The sequence below is a fragment of the Rattus norvegicus genome, chromosome X (assembly GCF_021556685.1).
Source record: "Rattus norvegicus strain SHRSP/BbbUtx chromosome X, alternate assembly SHRSP_T2T, whole genome shotgun sequence".
Lineage (NCBI taxonomy): Eukaryota > Metazoa > Chordata > Mammalia > Rodentia > Muridae > Rattus > Rattus norvegicus.
This window is the reverse complement of record NC_141554.1, coordinates 17784793-17803293: the sequence shown is the minus strand read 5'-3', so window position 1 is coordinate 17803293 and position 18501 is coordinate 17784793. Positions and strand designations below refer to the sequence as shown.

Sequence of the window (18501 nt, the reverse complement as noted above, 5' to 3'; positions counted from 1 at the left end):
TTAGCCAGAAGGGATAATGAAGTGAGGTCTTATGCAGCAGCTCAGGCTAGCCTCAGACTCCCTATACAGCCAAGGATGACCTTGAATTTCTGATCCTCTTTACCTCCCGAGTGCTGGGATTATAGGCATGTACTACCATGCCTCCTTTATGCGGTGCTAGGGATCGAGCCCAGGAATTCATGCATCCTAGACAACCACTGTACCACCTGTGCTATATCTCAAGTCCCTTCCATCAATTAGAATTTCCACTATTGCGTCACTAAGCAACCGAGCCTCGGTTTCCCTCTAAGGGAATAAAGGCCAGGCTGTAGCGGTCCAGCAGTCTTGCTGGCACTGATGTCCTCAAGCTCTCTACCACAGCTCACTAGGGGCTGAGCACTCAAAGGCAGTTTTAGGCTCATGATAGCCTGAGGCCGGCTTGGAAAGACTCTCTCATGAGAAAGCAAATTAATCTCTGCCTCCATCCAGCTTCCCCTTCCCGGAGTTCCTCTGGGGTTTCTAGCAAAGCACAGAGTCACTGTCCCCTGATCTCCTTCCATAGTGTCTGCCCATCTCTCAAGCTGGGAACAGGATAGGGCCAGTGAGTCTTGCCAGAACAATTGGCCATGGCAGCCCACTACAGGCTTCTACCATGGTGCCAGTTACCACACTTGGCAAGGTGAGAAACTGCCGTGAGCCTTTGGTCTCACTCCCCTCAGATGGGCCTGTCCTGGGGAATGCTGTCCAACTGAGCCAGGGCACAGCCAGGGCAGCAGTGCCGAGTTGGGGCACAGCCAGGGCGGCAGTAGCAGCTTCCACGCAGCGGGCAGCATCTGTGGGGAGTATTCTTCTAAAGCAGCTACCCAGGCCATGTCAGGATGTATTTATTTTACAGACTCTGGGCCTGTGTCCTTTCAAGGTGTGCAAGCTGTGGCTTTGTCTGTGTTTGAATGAATAATTATGTTAACACCATTTTAAATGGGTCATCAGAACATGAGCTGTCTCTGTCTGCTCTTTTCCACCAGCCTTGATGCTGAGGAGCGCCGGGGTCAAAGGCACACACTTGGAGGCAAGCCACTGGGTTCAAACTGCAGCTCCACCGTTTACCATTGAGATGGCCCCACCCCCACCAAGTACTTGCTGGAGCCAAGGCTGCCACTGCCTGCTGCACGCACTCACTTGCTGGCTATTCCTTTGTAAGCTGCCAAGTTCTTACTGGAAGAACCTGCGAGAAACCCTCGGGCTTTCTCCAGCTGTGGGAGTGACCTCTACTTTACACTGGTTAGAAAAGAGATGGAGGGGGAAAGAGTTCAGTCTGAGGAGCATTGCAGCCGACTGGGGCTCTTTTGAAATGGGGGTAGGAAAGCCTGATGTGTATTCCCTCTTCTCGCCCATCATGTCCCAGTAAGAGTAAGTTCCAGTCGCCTACAAGAATCACCTGCTCTCCCTTCTCCACTCCTTCTCACCCCCACATTCTGCTGGCATTTTCTGAGGCCAACACTGTTCCTTTACCCTGTGCACTCAGATCCTCACTCAGAATATAGGTTTTTGCATAAACCCAACCTAAGTCTCTTTGCAGTTGATGTAAGTACCCATGCAGCTACTGGCTATCTCGGCCCTTTGCCTATCGGAGTCAAAATGAGTATTGAATGGGAGGGAGCCCCAGCGTGTTGCTTGGCACCCGATGTACACTACAATCTCTGGGGCTGCCAAGATGCTCAATGGGTATAAGTGCTTCTTCCAGAATCCTGAAAAGCCTGAGTTTGATCCCTGGACCCCATGTGGTTTTTTTTTTTTTTAAACCAAACATGGAGGAGCCTAACTGTAATCCCGGGAGTTCTACAGCAAGGCAGGAGGTGAAGGCTGAAGAGTCAGCTGCAAGTTTGGGGCCAGCCCACCTATAGTAGGAAGTATGGTAACACAAACAAGAAGAACTCTGCCTCAGTAAAGCGGAAGGTGAAAGCCAACCCTGGACAGCTGTTGGCTGACATGCGCGTCCCCTCTCCCCCAGCCAATTAAGTAGCTGATAACTTTGTAAAAATCTCATTAGTACACATAAAAAGTAGAAGACATGGATTGGAGGGATGGCTCAGTGGTTAAGATCACGGGTTGCTCTTCCAGGGGACTTGGACCCAGAACTTCACAGCTATTTATAACTCCTGTCCCAGGAAAGCCAATACCCCCAGACAGACAGACAGACTTGCAAGAAAAACACCAATGCCCAAAAAAAGAAAAAGGGAATTATCAGGAATAAAATTTAAAGTAGAAGACATTGTTCCATTCTCAAACTCTTCCCAGTAGAGTCTTTCCAAGCTGTTTCATGGCTCTTCCTCATTATTCGTTTGTTTAAACTTCACTCTCAAAATGGGAAAAGGATTTTAGGTGACTTCAAAAATCTCATAGGCCCAGTCTCTCCTAGTGCCTTGGCCTTTAGGGAGGATGGTGTCTAAAAGCCAGGTTTTTCCTCTGGCTCTTTACCACCCCCACGCTTGTGTCTGTGAGTAGGGATCACCACATCTCCCTTCCTCCCTGGACAACCACAAGCTTCGAGTCCGGGAAGGCAGTGAAACCAAATCCTCAAGGGCAATGCTAGCCTATGTGGACTCTCATTGGCCTTCTTTAACTTTCCCTGCAAGCTTAGCAAATGACCCAGCCCAAGCAAGCTTTACTGGGTGTGCAATGAATCATCCTCCTTCCCTCAGAGCCACTTCTCCTAACCCTTAGCCTTTGTGGGAGAGGCAGGTCATCAAGCCCAGTGGAACTAGTAAGTCACTCATCCTCATTCACCCTCTCAATAACATCTAGTTAGCTCTTCTCACCCAACAAACCAACCAACATTTAGAGCTTGTTTCTCTAAGGGTCCTATGGACTGACTTGACAGCTGGGGTCACACACACACATGCACAGAGAGAGAGAGAGAGAGAGAGAGAGAGAGAGAGAGAGAGAGAGAGAGAGAGAAAATCAGTGGCAGCCCATTATGGCTAGAACAGCCATAGTGGCCTCACTCAGAGTCACACTAGGTGTCATTGGCTCTGAACACAGGCGTTGCAGTTCTCTTCCAGGTGATTCCTCCACATGGTTATCCTGGGTTTGTGGACAGCATACATATCAAATGGAGCACCACTAGAGGAAAAACTCCAGTGTGCGTCATTTTCCCAGCACTTACTGATGTTCCCATGACTGGCAACTGTGTACGAACCTGCAGAAACAGCATCCTGAGGGGTGGCATAAGGAGTTTCTGGGAGTTGTGATTCACTGAGGGCACCAAGGTTGTTACCAAGGCTAGCCCAGAGGGCCTAGCTTCTCAAGGCCTCCTCAGTTATTCACACAGTGACAACCTCCTGGGAAATCTAATTCAAGGCACTAGAGCTATTCGATCACCATCTCCCCACATACCCTTTCCTACAGAGACTGACCACCCAGCATCACATAACAGAAGAAGAAGCTTCTGAGTGACAAACTCTCAACTTAAACTACCTCAAGAGGGTGAGATGATTGGTTCACACCAATTAAAAGCTTGTGGATAGTTGATTTCAGAAATAGTTGATTCAGAAGGGAGGGGACAGATGTGATCTCATTAAGGTCCATTCTTTCTTTTGTCTGTCTTTCACTTACTGGCTCTCTTTTCCTGTGTTGACAGCATTGTCAGGAAGACTTCTCTGGAGTGGTAGCCCCAGAGACAACTCTACATTCCATCCCTGAGACACAATAGAGCTTCACCAATTGGGAGGCAGAGGCAGGCAGATCTCTGTGAGTTCAGGGCCAGCCTGGCCTACAAAGTGAGAGTTCCAGGACACTTCAGTCCACAAAGAGAAACAATGTCTTGACAAAAGTAGTAAGTAATTAGGTAAGAAAAAAAGAAAGAAAGAAAATTTTAAAATGCTTCTTTGTTCAAGAAATTCCTCCCATCACCAGCATAAATTAGTACCCACTGGCCAGGCTTCTGTCATGTGGAGTCCTGTGAATAAATCACTGGGCTTGGGCTCTACTGGTGGTTCAAACCACGTGCTGTTCCCAGAAGTAAGTATATGGACATCTACCCAAAGCATCTCGTGGCCTGAAATGGATGGAAGCGCGTTTCTGCAGTGATAATCGAGATGCTGTTACTAGATAAAGAGAAGAACAAAACATAAGCTTCTACTGGGATCCTAAAATGAATAGCAAGCAGAGTTTGACAGCGCTCTCTTCCCTGATCTCTTTGATTCTTATTTGTGCTCCCACCTGCATCATGCTTCTGACCCTCTCTGTGCTCTTCTTACAGAGGGTCAGATAAGAAGCAAAGCTCAAATTAGCAAATTTTCCATTTGCCAATAACCCATACTCTAAGTTCAATGGCAAAGAAGGTAAACAAGCATTTAGAATAAATAGTGCCCGATTGTTTTGCTGTACTCATAATTACCTTTATTGTCAGGTGATTTCAAACGTGTTATCTAGTCATTTTTGAGACTTCCCATTAACAAGACTTAATTCTCCTCAGGGATGGGAAGGCAGGTCAGTCTGTAAGATGCTTGTCTTGCAATCATGAAGACCTCAATTCAATTCCCCAAAGCCACATTTTTAAAGAAAGTCTAAGTGTGGTGTCATACCCTTGTAATGTTAGAGCTGGGGAGATGGGTGGAGCCCCAGGCTTTGCTGACCAGCCAGCTTACCCGTATCAGGGAGCTCCAGGCCAATAGCAAAAAAACCAAGAGGCAAAGCTTCTGAGAAGTGAGAGCCAAGGTCATCATATAGCCTTCCCCTACTCATGTGTGTACACACCGGCCTCACATCTGTACATGCACTTGCTCACCCAGGCACAGAGAGTTAATTCTCCTCGGCATTCCACAGATTATCCTTCTAATGACAGAGAACAGAATTTAACTATATGAAGGGACAGTTGCTAACAATTAGAGGCATTTCCTGATGGCTTCCGTGAACCTTGTGGCCATAGTTCCATGAACTGTTGTCTCAAATGTCAACCAGGATTGGAGTGCTTTGGAACTCAATGACAAATCCCTGAGTGTCAAGGATACTGTGACCTCTTCTAACTGCTGATAGACAAAATCTCCTTGGAATAGGATAGGAAATAAAGCAAAAGCAAAGAAGGTATGAGTTTATTACAAAGTCACAAAAATAAAGAACTCGGACGCTACTAGCAAAGACATTCCAATCAAAGAGCTGGGCTCTGAGTCCACACAAAAAATCTAGAGATAGAGTGGTCCTTCTGAGTTGATGCCCATTGGGCTGAAATGACCATAAAGTAATAGTCATTAGACATGAGCATTCCAGAAAGATTTTAGAGTCTTTATCTTGGAATCAGTCCCTGAAAACACTGAAGGCCCTGGCACCACATCCACGGCCTGTATCATCCCGTCCTTCACTATAAGGGACTGGGGGGGGGGTCACCTCATAGTCCATTTTAAGTGCCACCATAGGCTCCTATATACACCAAGCTGGGTGGGATCCTGCAGTGGTGGTGTGAGGGTCCTGTGTGTAGATCCTCGGAATAGCCCATAGGAAAGAAGCTAATGCCCCAGGTAATTGCTCAATGCCTGCTGTCCACATCCACAGATCATCTACTGGGTCACAGAGCCACTTCTCCAGCAAACTAGGGAGGCCTCTCTCTGAGAGAAATGAAACACAGGATACATAATGGTCAGCACTGGAGACTGCTTTCCTAAATGACATGAATGTTGTGCCATCTCCTGCCACATTTGAACTTTGGAGAAACAAAGTAGTAGTGGTATGCCTTGGGTTTTCACCCTTCTTCATTTAGAGAAGGGCAAGGGACTTACTCAGGCTCCCTTTGGAAGTATGAGTCACCACTGAGGCATGCCATCCCACCAAGCAATATGAAATAGGCCTTCTGTGTGTAGGGATGAAAATGGAGAGCTGCCAAGCCCATGTGGGCCTCCCTAAAGCCAGCATGAAAGGGGGGTTTGTGTGTTAAAGGTCTGGGTCCAGTTGCAGATAATCAAACTCTGTTGCCTAACAGGGTAATGGCAGTCCTTTGGGATTACAGACTCAAAGGATGGGAGACTGGATCCCTAGGAGCCTCAGAGGGCAGGAGGAACAGCTAGGAGAGAGCTCCAGGCCAGAGACTGGAGGAGGGGCCTCCCTAGTTTGCTGGAGAAGTGGCTCTGTGACCCAGTAGATGATCTGTGGATGTGGACAGCAGGCATTGAGCAATTACCTGGGGCATTAGCTTCTTTCCTGTGGGCTATTCCGAGGATCTACACACAGGACCCTCACACCACCGCTGCAGAATCCCACCCAGTTTGGTGTATTACATGGTTCATGAGGAGCTGAACTTTCTAGTGTCCCTGGAAGCCCTAGGCTGGCTTTTCTCCCACCCCAGGGCTGGAAGTTCCACCCCATCTCTTGCCTTACCCTGCTTCCAGCAAATCTAGCTTCCTGCTTTTGGTGGACTTGTCCACCCCCACTCCAACAAAAAGTTCTGTTGGCAGTTCCCCCACAAATCTTTTAATGGGATAAGGCTTTTTATTTCACAGTATAGAGATGATGTTTGAATTGCAAATAACCCCAGGGGAGGCAACTCCTTTATCTGAATTCACACTGAGGTATAAAGGACAATGAAAAAAAAAAAAAGAATAGTCTAAAGAAAAAAGGAATGGGCACTGGTGTGTATTAAAGAGTTTATAATTTTGTGCAGGCTTGGCCCTGATTAATACTTATAGGCATGCTTTAACTCATGGTTCTCAACCTTTGCTAGACCCTACAATCCTCTGGAGAGTGTAAAATAATACTGGGTCCTGGGCCGTAGCCAAGACAGGTTCAGTCAGGGGCTCTAGGACTTTATACATGAGAACTGGTATAGTTTTAAATTCTATTCTAGAGGACAAACAGGGTTAATGTATTAGTCAGTTCTCGCTGTGATACTCCCGAGTAATAAACAAACCTTCAACTCTCAGTAGCCTCCAACAGGAAACATTTGGCTTTCTCACACACAGATCGCAGGTCAGCTCAACGTAGTTGATTTCAGCCAAGCTCAGTTGGACTCAGCTCTAGACTGTAAATGCGCTTCAGAGACACGAAACTCGTCTCATTGAGACAACTGTACAAGGCAAGTGCTGCATGGCGGAGCATAGGAGGTCCAGTCAGATCATGCAAAGCACATAGAAACACTCTGTAGAAACACTGTTCACATCGCATATCCATTCCATTGGCTACAGAGAATCTTGTAGTCAAGTCCAGCATGGACAGGGCAGTAAATATACCTGTCATTGCGAAAAGGAAAAAAAGAACAGCTACATGGTGTCCTGGTTCTTTTTCTGTTGCTGTTACAAACCACCGAGCAAGACCAAGTTGGGGCATGAAAGAGACTATTAGGCTTAGCACTGTATGTCACTGAGGGAAGTCAGGGTACGGGCAGAAGCAGGAATTTGGAGTTAGGAACTGAAGCAGAGACCATAGAGGAAAACTACTCACTGGCTTGCTCCCCCTGACTTTCTGAGGCTGCTTTCTTATAGAATCCAAGACCATCTGCCCAGGGATGGCACTACCCAGTGAACTGGGCCCTCCCACATCAATCAAGAAAATCGCTGCCCTGGCACACCTACAGGCTAATCTGATAGAAGAAGGCATTTTCTCGATGTTCTTTCTTCCCAGTTGACCCTAGCCTGTGTCAAATTGAAAAACAAACAAACAAACAAAAGAACAAACAAAAACCTAGCCAGCACCCATGGCAAAAAGCTGTGCGTGTATCTATCATTCTCTCAGAGAAGAAGCCAGAAACAATAATCTGATCTATCAAAGTTGAGAACTGTTACCTTGTAGCCTAAGGGTTGATTATTCTTTCAAGTGATTTTAGTAAAGGATGGTGTCGTTCATGGGGTTCAGGTTTCCCACTTAGTTACACTGCCATTTAATGGCTCGCATGTCTAGTTTTCCTAAGTATAAAGTGGGGGTGATAATACCTCACCAGCCTATCTTAACAAATTGGGGAGAGGAACTGAGTGTGTGGTATGCACAGTGCCGTCTTTCTGCCTAGACTCAGAACAATCATTGCAGAATATAGAGAAGTCAAATGAAATCCAAGGACAGCTGGCTATAATTGTACACATCTGTAATCTTAATACTCAAAAGGTGGAGGCAAGGAGGATCATGAGTTCAAGGCCAATCTAGGCTTTGTAAAGAGACTCAAAATATAAAATAAAACAAAAGCCCAAGGTCTGAGGATGTAGCTCAGTGGTAGAGTTGCTGGGCTTGCCTAATGTATACAGTCTCTGGATGTGGAGGAGGAGGAGGAGGAGGAGGAGGAGGAGAGAGAGAGAGAGAGAGAGAGAGAGAGAGAGAGAGAGAGAGAAGCAAGGGATACAATGAATACTGTAGGTGCGTTTCTGTGTATCATTGGCAATTACTAAAGGGAAACAGAGATGCTTCTTCACAGATCCAAGGCAGTGCCATGAGCCATTATGTCTCATCTGCTGAAACCTAGAAACCCATTGTGGGTCCTCCTCTCTTCTGCACCCAGAAACCATGACCTGAAACAGATAATTCTTTTTTTAAGATTTATTTTTAAACTGTGTGTATGTGTTGGTATGTGTACACGTGTGCAGGTTTCCATTCACTGAATCCCCCTGGAGCTAGTGTTACAGGCAGTTGTGAGCCATCCAACTTGGAATTAAACTTGGGTCCTCCCAAAAAGCCATAGGCACTCCGAATCACTGAGCCACCTCTTCGGCTCCAAGCAGCACGTTCTTTACAACCACAGCACGAGTAGATACTCTGCAGCACCTCCCAGGTCCCCCTTGCCATCTCCTAGCTACCGGTGGCAGCCACTGAAGATGCTCAGCTGAGCTCCTTCTTGGGATTGCAAAGAGGGGTTGCTCTCGCCTGGTGACATCCACACCCACTGTCAGCAAACTTCTAATGCAGAGCCAGTGCTGGAGTCCAAGGACCCTTCTGGAGCAATCTGCCCATCCAGTCTCATGCATCCACCTCATAGTGGTGAATCCTACACTCCCCGTTTAGCCAATTTCCAACCAGTGCTTTCTTCCGGGGACCCCCAGCTTTGGACAAAGCAGGAGGCATAGCCACCCGCCCTCAGCCACAGACCACAGGAATGTGTGCTGTGCTAGACAACTGTGTCACATTCGATGTTATACTCAGTCAGAAAAAGGTCTTCTCCGATAGTGTGACTGCAGCTGCAACTCAAGGTGGGACCCCCAGAATGCCCCCTCCCTGCTGTTTGTGCTGCGAGTGTAGGCGCACGTGTGTATTTGTGTGGCTGGAGTGAATAAATGTTTAAATCAGTGTGTCAGTTATAATTAGAGCAGCTCTCCCTTCTTCATTGCGGAACGGTTCCTTCATGCTTAACGCCTGGAATGTCATTTTCCACTGTGAAATCCTTATTCTTCAAGGCCTAGTGCCAAAGTCGGCTTCTGATGCGCTTCCCCCACTCGACTTGCATTTCCCATCCCCCATTGAAGAAGCTGCCTTTCCCTCAGCTGACCAGGCCACTTAGAGGCAGCTTTCCGAATGGTACTCACTACCCTTAGCATCTGCCCCCCATTTCCTCTATGTCCTTGGAGGTAAGGACGGTGCCCTGTTCTTCCCCTTCTGTATTGGTCACAGGGTGTGATTAATCCCAGATGAATGAATGAAAAATGAGGCTGGAAGAAAAGCAGTGAATTGTAGCCAGCAAAGGCATCCTAACAGCATGGGGTGGGGGACTTGCTCGCCTGAATTTTCCTGAAGCCCTAAGACTCACAGCATGCAGAAAGGAAACAAATCCCCCACACACACACCTCCCTTCCCATCATTCCCACACGAATGCTCTATACTGCTAGTGGTACAGGCTATCTGGCTTTCCTGGGACTCAAGAAAGCATTGGAGAACAACCATCCCCACTATACCCCAGCACAAAGAAGGAGCACTTCCAAACCTCCCTCCCTGTCCCCTCATCCTTCCTAGTCTGGGTGCCTCCAAGACCAGTGACAGTGTGTTTGGGATGTGGCCACCTTAACTTGATGTATTACTGGAAATGAGCAAATTATGACACACTGATATGTCTTTAGGGCTGGTGACATTGGGAAAGCCACCTATTTTCACTTAAAATAAATCCAAGCCCTAAGATGCACCTTATTGAGAGAGCCCCCCCTCCCTGTAGTCCACTTGAGGCCTCCTCACATTCTTATGAGGGTCTCAAAAAATGGCACAAAACGGGGGGGGGGGGCAAGGGAGGGCCAGATCCTTCCAAATGCTTTCTTCAAAGCATGCCCCCTGACCCTGAAGGGGCTTTGAGACAGCAAGACAGTGTTTGGAAACCTTATTTTTTGAAATGCCCTTCCTAGTTCTCCCTCACCCGCAAAATGGAAGAAACTCACATTCCTATCCTAGGCTTCAACATGCCACTGTGTAAGGGACACCCCTCCCCTTAACATGACATGCAGCAAGCTGGAGAAAGGCTCCTCCCTACCCTTCTCTACCATACAAAGCTCTGCTCCACACACCCCCTCAGGAGGGGTGGGGCACCGGGCTCTGGGCCTGCATTCCCCAGGGGAGAAATAATTGGCCTGTCTATAGAGCATCAGGATTCAAATAAAGCTTTAAAAACCCACGCAGCCCTGCAAATTCTATAACTGTGGATTCACAGTTGGTCCAACACACACACACACAACACACACACACACACACACACACACACACACACACACAGTGTGTGTAGCTCTGAAGAAGGTTCTCTCTCCTTTCTCTCTCTCTTGCCCTCTCTTCCTCTCTCCCTCTCTCCCTCTCTCTTTGTTCCACAGATCCACCTGACTCAAATAAGCCCACTCTCATTTGAACTGGAGGCAATCAGGGTGGAAAAGACCCTGTTCCTGTTGGTGCAGATCCAAACTGTCACCATTTGGCATCCCGACACTCTCCGATGTCCCCATCAGCTGTTCAGGGTCAGCCAGGGGGAGGGGGACTCTCCCAGCCAACACATTGGAGATTTCATTAACGAGCAAAGCCTCCCGGATGAGCGACCTCACGTGGGCCACCCCACCCCAGCTCTCTCACCTCCCCCCTCCCCACTGCTACACAAACAGGCTCCCAGCGACTAGATTGGATTCAGATCTTGTAGATGAAGAAATTCAGATAAGACAGCCGCGCCTCGCCAGACCCCAAGCGAGGGCCGAGCCCTGCACGGCAGCTGGGCTGCCTCGGTAATAACAACTCGTAATATCTGACAGAACCCACGCTGGTCATATCCGATCCTGCCACATGAAAAGAAGCATTACACCGGCCTCTCGGGGGCCGGGGCTAGGGGAGAGCCGCGGCACAAATCAGAAACGTTTGCCACGAAGCCGCTATTCAAGGGCTGGAAAATCAACAGGGGCTGCTTTCCTAACATCCTGGGAGATGCTATTATCCTCCTGGCAGCGCAGCTCACAGAACGCAGCGAGGCAGGCTTAACCCGAATTCGCTGAGAGGTTGGCATTTCTGAGCTCAGAGGCCTTGGATGGGTGGGAACAAAAGCCCACACTGGTTGTGGGAGAGAGCCACGGGACTCCACAACAGTGACATTCAAAATATTTAACAACTGGGACAGCCTGGACTGTGGCCATTCTATAGGAGCCGGGACTTGGGATTTTCCAGTGTGTCAGGCAGACCAGTTGGAGAACATAGGCACTTGGGGGCAAAGACAGAGGAGCATTTCAACATTATAGATACTGGTAGGACCAGTGATCCAAATCTCAGTCCCTAAGCCCTTCCTGAACTAGGCTCCATACCCCTGCTGGTTCACAGTACCTCATTCTTGGGTGAGTGGAAGAGCCACAAATTGGCTACCTGTCCAGGGTCAAAAGCTTCTGAGAGAGAGGGCCATATCTTGGCCGAGACTGGCTTAGGTGGCCAGGTCTTCTAAGACCCATGGCTCACAAAACCAAGGCTCCTGGTGTTGACTGCCCCTCCACTCTCGAGCTGTCCATCCATCTTTCCCTCTTACTGCTATAGCATCATCCCAGTCAAAAAGATAAGACTATGTCCTCTCTCTCTCTCTCTCTCTCTCTCTCTCTCTCTCTCTCTCTCTCTCTCTCTCTCTCTCTCCAGCCTCATGCTAGCAGCCCTGTCTGTCTTCCATCTAGCTTAGCCTCATGCACCTATGAAGGCACAAGGGGCCATCTTCACCAGGACACATGAGATCCCAAGTCCTTGCTCTTCTGGCACAAAGCTACTTGACCCATGTCAACAAGGCTTGGTGACTTCCACCCATTGGTCACTTTCATTTTAAACCATCACATTTGGAGATTGTAAATTGCTATGCACAAGGACATGAGTCACGTGACCTGGAATTCTGTGGACTGAAATAGAAGTACAGTGGACTGCGCTCTTGTGTCGTATTCTTCTACCAGAGCAATCAGACTAGCAAGACCCCTCTCTGCCTCAGTTTACTCATCAAGGAAATGGGATGGATGTGCATCCTACCTACATCTCAGGGTCTATTGGGAGGACCAAAGGACATAGATGACAGTGTCCACCCTGGTCCGTAAAAGCAACAGTCCAAATGAGCCTATAAGCAGCTCCATCCCATAGCCTCACTGTCAAGTCTTCCTCCAAAACAGCCTTCTGTACTTGGGGGGTAGCGTGCCCTTGGCCTGGTCCCTTGCCCAGCATTGCCAGAGTGCAATGTTCTGAAGCCAAAACCATCATCTGTACTACTTGTTTGGGCAAGGACCCACCACTGCAAGACAACCTCGTCACCTCGGCAATTCTATAAAAAGATTGCTCAGGCTTTGGAGTCTGGCTGACAGGCAAGGCTGGGAGTGTGTGTGTGTGTGTGTGTGTGTGTGTGTGTGTGTGTGTGTGTGTGTGTGCACATGTGCAGAAATGCTCTCCTAATAGGCTGGCCTCAGCTAAGAATCCACATTTACCCTAAAGCCTCCGGTTCCACTGGCAGAAGCCTCCGGTTCCACTGGCAGAAGAAGAGGAATGGATTCAAGTTAGAGAGAGAAAGAGGGAGAGAGAGAGACAGAGAGAGAGACAGAGAGAGAGACAGAGAGAGAGAGAGAGAGAGAGAGAGAGAGAGAGAGAGAGAGAGAGCGCTGTGCTCTGAAGAATAGGGCTGGGCAGAGATGTCTGTGGAGCTGATCTGTCGCTTTGAGCAGCCAACACAATGGACCTCTGGGTGGGCTCAGAGAGCCCCCCTCCCTAGCCCCCGACCTCCTGCCCGTGACACAGATAAGGACCTAGAGGACTGCTCCAAGCTGCTTCGTGTGCCCCGAGCCAGCCGGCAGCGAGGCCAGCCTGGTGTGAGTGGCAGCAAAGATAAACGGCGGTCGCACGGGCATTGAATGCCCCAACACAAAAGGCCGCCTCTCCCTGAGTCCCTCTGAGGCCCAGATGGTCAGGGAAGCCCTTTCCCGCCTCACAAAGAGGATCGCTGCGTGTCTTTTTCTTTTAAAATGGAATAAAAAAAAAAAAAGCCATTGCTCACAAAGGACCTGGATGAAAAATAAACCCTTAAAAAAAAAAAAAAAAAAAAAAAAAAACAGCCTCTCCTCGCTCAGCAGCCCGGCATTTCTTCCGACTGTCAGACTTAGCAGATTGCTTTCTGGAAAGGATCCAATTGGCAAGACCTGCCGCTGTGCAAATGAAATTTTAAAACCCCGCTCCTTGTTGCACTCAAAGAGCTTTTCTCTCTCTGCTTGTTCTACACGGCCTCGTAGAATTATTCTCTTGTCTCTCGTTGTATCGGAAACTAATATTCCCCCGCTTTCTCACCCCACATGAGGGGTCCTCACCCCAGCTGGGGATTTGGGTAATCAGGGACGGCTGGAGCACCACTCCAGACCCCACGTTCATTCCCCACCTGGGCTCCATCTCACAGAATCACCTACTAATTAGGAGAAAGCCTCGCTCCTGAAGAGAATAAACACTCCTGAGATGCCTGCCTCCCCTCCTGGTTCCCCTGCTCCCCCTGCTTCAATAACGAGATAAGTGTTTGGGGGATGCGGGAGACAGGATAACGGGACGTTCTTCACACACAAGGTTTGACACCCGTCAAGCCCGTGACACCAGCTCTGTTTGGCTGCCATACCCCTGGTGAAAAGTCAGCAGGAAAAAAAATAGCCACAGGACTTGTCTGCGTTTGACAAGCTGCCTCAGCGTGTGATGAACTTGTAGAGGCAAGGCAACTGGATGCATCAGAAATGTACTGGGTCTGAGAGCCTGGGTTCAAATTCCAAGGCTGCCTCAATAACAGCGTGCCAGGTATGTGTTAACGTGCCCCTTTCCTTGGTGCCGGTGCCATCGTCAAGCTCATTGCTGCAACTGTAAGCTAGGCAATCAAAAATGAAAGCATAGCTCCATGGACCAGTTCCATGTTCTGTACACATTTTACATGTGTCCGCAAGGTTAGAATCTTTGTCTTCACTGCAGCAAAGCGGGGGTGCTGGAACCTTTAAGAGGTGGAACCAAGTGTGTTAAAGTCATTCGAAGCACTGCTTTCCAAAGAGGTTAAGGTGCTGTTCATGGGATCCCTGTGTTCTCTCACGAATGAATGCTTTGAACATCCCTGAACGGGGTCTGTGGCTTTCTGTTTTAAGATGTGGTCTTTTTGCTGGGCATGGTGGTGCACGCCTTTAATCCCAGCACTTTGGGAGACAGATCCATGGGGATCTCTTGAGTTTCAAGCCAGCCTAGTTTACACTGTGAGTTTCAGGACAGCTGGGGCTATGTAGAGAGACTCAGTCTCAAAAAGAACAAAACAAAAAATATTGTCTTTTCCTCCCTCACCCACTCCCACCAGGATACCAGGAGATCTTCACCACAGCCAATCTGATGTGAATACTGTGCCCTTCCATTGCCAGAACTTTGAACTAAGCAGACCTCTTCTGTTTGTAAAGCTGGCCTGCCTGAGGTATTTCGTTATAGCAACAGAACACAGGTGACAACAGAAAGATTGATTACCTCACCAGCCCACATGCTTCACTCCTTCCTTTAGTCATACTCTTTGCAATGAGACTTCACAGCTCTTCTCCTTAAGGGTCAGAGTCCATTTCCCCAGCCTTTTATTTTAGACTTAAATACTTGACCTCCTTTAGCCTATGAAGTTAGTCAATCCCAATCTTAGTACTCAGGAGACATGATACTTACACTCATCCTCCTGTGTCTGTCATCTCATGGCAATAGGTTCCTCTGAGTGGCTGCTTCCCCTAGATCTGAGCACCAAATAGACATTTAGAGAGCAAAGCCAACTCGTAAAATTCTTTTAGGGAAATGATACCCTCCTCCCATGGTTGGTTGCCTATATTCAATAATCTGAGTAGTGGGGCAGCAACCCTAGAAATGTCTGATAGACCACAGTCACGCCCTTATTTTCCTATTTAGGCCAAGGCCATTCATACCTCATTATGAATTCATTGATCACAGATTTACTGAACATCTGATGTATAAAAGATGCTTAATCCAAAAGAAACGTGGAGCTCCGGGCAAAAACAATGCTACCCTCTAGTAAGGGAGGTAGTGATCCAGAGAGGAGATGTCTTCCCTTTAAAAGGGGACTTCCACACCACTACTTCAGGAAGCTGGGGAAGGATCAAAAGTGTTGGAAAAGAATGCTGTCTAAATATTCAGTTGTTCCCTTGGTAGTTAAAGTCTGATTGCCTCAGTCATAAGGTGTCATTGACTAGGTTAATAAGGAAGAGGAGAGAGAAGGGGAGAGGAAGAGGAGGAGGGAAAAAGGAAAGGGTAAGAAAGAAAAGGAGAAAAGAAAGGGTGGGAAAGAGGAAGGAAGAAGAAGAGATGAGGAAAAGACAGGTAGGGAAGAGGAGTAGGGAACAAAGAAGAGGAAAAAGGAAGAGGAGACAGGTAGACTACCATATTAAAGTAATTCGTCAAATATAAATGGTGGCATCCTAACTTCAGAGACAGTACCACAGGGAAGAAAAGCAGGTATCATGGGACCAGAGAAAACCACTGTAGGCTGTGTTCAAAGCCTAGAGCGCTTACTATTTATTGAGAATTCAAAACCCCTTAACCCATCCTTGCTGGCCAAAGCACAATTTTAAAAGCTCAGGAAAGTCATACACCTGTAATTCTAACACTTGTGAGCCAGAGACAGATATATCTCTGTGTGTTTCAGGTTAGCCAGCACCGTATAATGAGACTCTGTCTTAAGAAAGAAAGAAAAACAAAGAAAGAATCCCAATAATGTTTGTTTTATTGATTCACGAGATTTAGATGAAGTCTCCAGCTGATATGACATGTCCCAAATAGGCCATCAATAGGTTTCCCAAAATATTCTCTACACAAGAGCTTCTTCACAGAAGGGACAATGGTGGTCATGCAGATCAGTGAGGACAGATGTTGGAACCACCTGTAAACCAGGTCATCAGAATTCTCCATTGCTGCAGTCCAAGTGGTTTGTTTGTTGGACAGGCCACAGATGGCCCTGCAGCCCAAGGGACCCTGGGAAAGTGAGACCAGGCTAAGTAAGTCTTGTACTCAGAGCAACAACTCCCACAACCATGAGAAGCTCTGATGGATCACAGAGTTGAGGTGACAGCAAAATGGCAGGCTAAGTCTAACAAGGCATCAGGATTCGAAAGCACTCAGCAGAGCAAGATACACAGCCTGGCGTGAGGTCTGGAGCAGATTACTTTGGCTTTGGAAAGATAAATGAAACCTGGGAAGGAGCCCAGCGCTGGTCCATGCTCCAGAAAAACTTTATTGGTGGATGCCATCAAGAGCTCTGAGACCTGAACAAAAGGGACCAGTGGCATCTTGAGGCCAGAAATCCCAGATGCAAGCTTGAGAGGACTTTATACTTCAAACCCTTTAGGCTGGTGGGAAAGGGATGTGACTGTTTGACTGAGCTGGCTACTCTACTGTCTGCAGAATGAGACAGGACTGGGCCTGAGCTCACCATCCATCAGAGGCCAGGGTTGATCTTTTCTTCCTGATTACAAACTCAGGTTTCTGCAACCTTGCAAGCCTTTGTCAGAAATATGGAAAATGGTGAGTGTTGTGCCTTGTAAATCATTCCCTTGGCATTTCCAGGGGGTATGCCCTTCCCCAACCACCATTATGAGTCCCAAATGAGATTCTCTGATAGAAACTGCCTTATACAGAATGTCTATTGCTTTGATAAACACTATGGCCTAAACCAACTTTGAGGGAAAAGCATTTATTTCATCTACAACTCTCACACTCTATCCCTGAGGGAAGTTGGGGCAGGGACCTAAAGGCAGAAATCAATGCAGAGGCCATAGAGGAGTGCTGCTTACTGGTTTGCTCTCCACTGGATTGCTCAGCCTGCTTTCTTATACATCTCAGGACCACTGGGCCCTTCCTATGTCAATCATTAACCAAGAACATGCCCTATAGGTTTGCCAACAATCTGATGGAGGAATTTTTCTCAATTGAGGTTTCTCTTCTCAGATAACTATAGCTTATGTCAAATTTAAAACAAACAACAAACAAAGAAATACACAATAACAGCAAAAACAAAAAACAGGACAGAACCCAACTTACCCCCTCACCACATGGTGAACAGTGTTCCCTCTCCTGGGTCTGCATTTCTACTATTACCCTTCTTGTTCCTGTAAGACAATGACAGGCATCACAAAGCTTGGACAGCTTTCCACATAACCCTGGTCTAATTAAGGACTGAAGACTGAAAAGTATTAGGGCAACAACTCAGCGGCTGAAGAGACAGGTCAGTAGTCAGCAGGAACACCATCATGACTTCTGATCCAAGGAGCCAGGTAATAAGCCCAATGTGTTCTCATGCTCCCCTGGAAAGCCAGAAAGATGGGAAGTAGAGGCTAGATGATCTCCAGGCATACTGGCTGTGAGCCCAACTGATAAATAGGAGCTTCAGAGAGACCCTGCCTCAAAGGAATAAAGAAGAGGGGAAGTCCATCGATGCCCTTCTCTGACCTTCATGCATGTACACATATACATATGCATGCACTTATACACATATGTACATAAATTATACTACATAGACACGAACAAAGGGAAAAAAGAGGGGAGGGAGGGAGGAAGGAAGGAAGGAAAAACCAGTCTATTTCATTCTTCTGTGTGCATCAGGGTGCCTTGCCGAAGCTGAGCAATGCCAACCAGTACACCTGTCATCTCCTGACACAGCACAGTATGCTGTGTACCTCCCTGGGGTATGACAGAACAATCTGTTCTATTTTGTAGATGGGGGAGGATCCTTTAGCTCATGTCAATCAAGGTATTTCCCCAAAGGCATTTATTTGATGGTCCTTGCCAAGTGACACACAGTAGACAATGACGTGAATGTGCCCAGGGAAGGAAGCACGATTCAAGGCCAGGACAGCATCTGCATCTTCTTGAGTGGATCAGCATCCCAGTGCTGGCTTCCCACACAAACAGGCCTGAGGTAGAGCATGCTGGTGCTAGCATTGTTAGAGCATGATGGCTGTGTACAGCTCTGAAAGCTGATATCCATAGACTAGGATATTCCTAGTCAGGCCTGTCTTGTGGCAGAGATGGGCAAGATGTTTGGCCACTAAAAGGTCCAGATGGAGGGTAGATATTTTTTCCTGATTGTGTTAGTTGGGGATT

The 18501-nt window shown here is 47.7% G+C and overlaps 1 long non-coding RNA gene across 1 annotated transcript in view; it reads right to left on the bottom strand.

The window, feature by feature from the left end:
- Positions 1–16109: 16109 nt before the first annotated feature.
- Positions 16110–18501, bottom strand: part of LOC108349205 (uncharacterized) — a 28676-nt gene continuing 26284 nt past the window's right edge. The window contains exons 2-3 of the long non-coding RNA XR_015647049.1: positions 17440–17507; positions 16110–16374 (exon numbers count right to left, since the gene is read on the bottom strand). This is a non-coding gene — a long non-coding RNA (uncharacterized LOC108349205). The remainder of the gene's footprint in view (positions 16375–17439; positions 17508–18501) is intronic.